We start from the raw sequence: 5,000 nt of genomic DNA, 5'->3' as shown, positions 1-5,000 counted from the left end.
TATGTGTCTGTGTGTGTACGTGTGTGTGTATGTGTGCACATGCTAATGGGAGAAGGCATGTGTCTAGGTTTATGTTGGTATCATAGTGTGTGTGTTTGCGTGTGTATGTTGGTATGAGAGAATGTGGTGTTTATGTTGGCATTAGAGTGTGGGTGTGAGTATATGTGTGCGTGTGTGTGTGTGTGAGTGTGTGCATGAACATGTTGGAAACAGAGTTTCAGTTTGGGTGTGTGTATGTACGCGTGCGTGCAGAGTGCAAGCATGCGTGTGCGAAGCTGAGCACTGACTTGGGGGGGGGGGGTCATGTGCCATGCCGTAGGCCGCAGGGATGACTGGTGAAATTTGAGATTATGCATGGTGGCGAAAACGCAGGACACTTAAGTCTTTCCTGCTGCTGTCTGCCGTTTGCTAAACCAATCATCTCCATCATCATCATCATCATCATCATCATCATCATCATCATCATCATCATCATCATCATCATCATCATCTGCTTTATCACCTCAGCCTTGCTGGGGCCGATCAGGGACTGTCTGCTTACTGCACCCCACTGTCTCTTACTCAATATCCCCGCTGCTCATTTGCAACCTCACTCCACACTCAAAACAACATGGGAGAAAAAAAGACCAAGCTGAAGATCCAATAAATCCTCGCTGGTTTGGCCTGTGGGGCCAATCTCTCAGAGGCCTCTTGGAGACAGCTGCCTGGGCACAGAGGAACACCTCGGGGGGACACCGGCTCCCGGGGGCCTCTGGGCAGGAGCCGGTTACACTGGTTGAGCAGTGGAAAATGCCAGCAGTTGAACTTATTCTCTCTCTCTATCTCTCGTCTGTCTGTCTGTCTGTCTGTGTGTCTGTCTGTCTGTCTGTCTGTCTGTCTGTCTGTCTGTCTGTCTGTCAGACTGTGTCTGTCTATCTGTCTGTCTCTGCCTGTCAGACTGTCTGTCTGTCTGTCAGACTGTGTCTGTCTGTTTGTCTGTCTGTCTGTCTGTCTGTCAGACTGTGTCTGTCTGTCTGTCTGTCTGTCTGTCTGTCTGTCTGTCTGTCTGTCCGTCTGTCCGTCTGTCTTTCTGTCTGTCTGTCTGTCTGTCTGTCTGTCTGTCTGTCTGTCTGTCTGTCTGTCTGTCTGTCTGTCTGTCTGTCTGTCTGTCTGTCTGTTTTTCTTTGTGTCTGTCTGTCAGTGTGGGACTGGTGTGATGCATGATGTTTGGTAAAGGATGAAATCGATTATGAAATCCAATCGGAAACTCATGAAGAATCTGTCATGTTTAGAACTATTAGAGTGAAATTGTGAAAAAAACCTGCACCTATTTTGTAAAGCCGCAAAAATCCATCCTTAACCTTCTAAATGGTTGCATTATATGGGGGATTTATGTCTGAAAACACACATACATCAATCCACACACTTAAACACTTAAGTGGCTATACTCGTGGGGACCCTGACTAAAGTGTGTGGGCTGCATTCCTCCTACTATTTTTCTTAATGTGTCCCCAGTGTTGAGGGTGTGGAGCTGCCAGCATTGTTCACCCGCTACACTGGACACTCACAGCTGTGTGCACTCACCACAGAGAAAAGGGAGCAGGTCCTCATCATCCTCATCATGCATTCATATTGTATATTTAGTTATTTATGACACACTGGGTTGTTTCATTATGTTACATTTGTGTGGCTGTGTGTGTCTGCTTGTGTGCGTGATTTCCAGATGTGAACATGTGTGAGTAGGCTCAATGTCAGGAGGGTCTGCATATTTAACATCTCTCTGAGGTCCCCTGGACCCTGCAGCGTGGGCAGACTAGGTCCCCTGATGCAGCTAGAACTTGCATCGTCATCGTAGCAGGGATCTCCGAAGTCAGGCTTAAAGAAGTTACAAGCAGGCCTTCGGACGGAGCTCCATTGTCAGACCCAAATACGTTACAAAAAGGTTCCTGATGGCGCTCCAGTGTCACACTCGAATAAGTAATGAGCAGGCCTCCTGATGTAGCTACAGGATCAGGCTTAAATAAGTAATGGGCAGGCCTCCTGATGGAGCTCCAGGTTGGGCCTCAAATAAGTTATGGGCCGGCCTCCTGATGGAGCTCCAGGGTGAGCCTCAAATAAGTAATGGGTAGGCCTCCTGATGGAGCTCCAGGGTAACCCTCAAATAAGTAATGGGCAGGCCTCCTGATGGAGCTCCAGGGTGACCCTCAAATAAGTAATGGGCAGGCCTCCTGATGGAGCTCAAGGGTGGGACCTTTGTTCTTTCTAACTCGGCCACATGACTCAACTTATGGGCGAGGCACCGTTTAACCGTCCCACAGACATCCAGCTAAACCTCTGTAAAAATTTTAAAAATATTACCTCATTGTCAGGGAAGAATTAATGCTATGACAAATGCACCATAAACGTTTTAATTGAACAAAAACAAATTTCTTCTTATATCCGTCGTTCTTTGACGATGTTTGTTCTTCAACAATGAGACTATTAGTCATTCATTTTGCGTGTGGGATGTTTCTGTTGGTTCAAATGAATAGTTTATCCAGTGCTTTATCTAAGTGTCTCACCAACAGCAACATGTTCTGTCACAGATTCTTTATGACTAACACCGGATCAGCTGCAGAACACCAAAGGAGACTGCAAAGGCTCTAATTCACAGGTCAAACTGTTCCTTACATTCCCTTACTTCCATACCACCCATTGACTAACCAGTAATTCTGATAACCGATGCAGCTAAAACACCATAATAAAATAAGACAAAGATAGTGTTAAACTTTAAATATGACTAGAGTTTCCGCACGCGCATTGCTCGCGCTCAACCTCTAGTTTTAATTAAACCAATAGCTATAATGTAGAAACCACAGTCGATAATGTAATATATTTCTGAGCGCATAATATAATAACATTCTGCCGATAATGTTACAACATACACAATTTTGGTTCACCTATCACATAATGAAGCAAGCATAATCATTTTCTCCTTACGTTATGAAGTAAGCATAATCGTTTTCTACTTATAAGCCGTTTTCACCTGTTTGCCGCATTTGTATATTAGGAGAATCGACCCTGAGGGTGATTCACACTTGATGCTTTATATGCGGACAACACTGTCGTTTAGAAATCAGTAGAATCAATGGGGGGTTTAGGGGAGTGGGCTTGCAAAGGGTTGGATTTGACGCAGGGTCTAAGTTTGCAAGAGGCGGGATAATGTAGTTGGTTTTGATTTGAGGATAGACAAAATCGAGGCAGAACGGGAAGAACTCATTGGGATCTTTTAAACGTTGGTGTACTTTAAGGGTTATGATAAGACCTATCTTTTAGCGTTCACCACGAATGACTCCTCAAAAGCGGTGCCAACATTTAAATATGTTTTAAACCATTCAGAGAACAAAAGGCAACAGGCTGATTATCATTAAGGCATGCAGATAAAGGCATTCAATGACATGCAGAAGCATCATCAACACGCCCACTCCATTGGTGGGAGAAATGTCTACTCCTCATTCACATATAAGGTCATTTAAATTTCTTACGGAGAAAATACTACCTCAGGGATAGTATTATTCAGGAGATTTTCAGGGAACCAATGTCAGGATATGTTGTTCACACATACGGCCCATCAGGAGAATAGCAGGACTTACACGTGTGTCTGAAAGCAGCCAGTGTATGAGCATTTGATTTCACTATAAAATGAGTCAATTCATGGGTTACAGGGGTAATTGTTCAATGGAAAGTGTAGTATACTATGCATGCAAATACATTTTTGTTATTCAGGGCTCAAAGTGCATTGACGTTTAAAAAATGCATGGCACCTACTATTGGTTAGTTGAAAATCATAATTATATACAGCTGTAAATTGTGTGGTGTCTTAGTGAAATAAACTAAGTTTAACAACAGCTAAGGCAGCAAACTACCTAACTATCGGTTGTACATTGGCTGCCTGACGTGAGAGTTTAAGATGTTTATTTTACCAGAAGATACGTAATTGAGATTAAACATCTCTTCAAATGACAATGGCCAAGACAGACAGCAGTCGCCTACAGTCACACATAGCATACACACAAAACATAAGAAAAATAAAACAGCTAAAGCAGTCCACAGGGGGGATATCAATATCGCAAGACATTTCGGGAGGCTCAAGGAGAAAAGTAATATTAAATTTGAGCAACAAAGTGTAAAGACATTTCGGGAGGCTCAAGGAGGAGATTAATATTACATTTGAGCAACAAAGTGTAGTGTTGTGGTGGACTCTATAGACATAATTCACCATGCTGTGTTATTGACATGTTTTCGTTCTGCGTTATAGGGACGCGGTCTCTTTTAGAGATTGTGCATCTTTTTTGTTGATATGCAGGTCAGCGCGCTGTTTGAATATAACGGTCTCCTCACTTCTTTTGTCGCAATTTCAGTCTGTAGACAGAATCTCTCCCAGGTCTTACCTGGGAACGTTTGTCGATGGCGGGAACGTTAAAACAGACGGTAGGGGGGAGGAGGGGATATCAATATCGCAAGTCATTGAGGGATGCGGAATCGATCTTGCCGTTGTCTTTCAACGTCTGCGTCCGCGCGCGCGTGTGTGCAGTGCTTGTCTGCGCGTGCATGTGTCTGCGTTGAGTGTGTACGCCGTGTGCGCGCGCGCGTGTGTGTGTGTGTGTGTGTGTGTTGTGTGTGCGCTGCAGGCTGCTTGGCACATGCGCACTGGCCAACTTTTGAGTAACTTGTGCGACAGGCCTGCTATTATACTGTATAGTAGTAGGATTTGTATGAGTAGATTTACTGACTCTGTGAGCGTGAGCGTGTGTGCACAGGTTTTTTAGGTTTTACATAATATTAAAAAAATATTATATAATTTCCATGTTTTCATGCAAACATTTTTGAAATGTACACATCTATCTGTTAGGAATTTGTCTTGATAGTTGCTTCGAAGGATGTGTGTGTGTGTGTGTGTGTGTGTGTGTGTGTGTGTGTGTGTGTGTGTGTGTGTGTGTGTGTGTGTGTGTGTGTGTGTGTGTGTGTGTGTGTGTGTGTGT

Source organism: Gadus morhua, chromosome 3, assembly GCF_902167405.1.
Source record: "Gadus morhua chromosome 3, gadMor3.0, whole genome shotgun sequence".
Taxonomy (NCBI): domain Eukaryota; kingdom Metazoa; phylum Chordata; class Actinopteri; order Gadiformes; family Gadidae; genus Gadus; species Gadus morhua.
The sequence above is the reverse complement of the archived record's forward strand: the minus strand, read 5'-3'. Positions refer to the sequence as shown.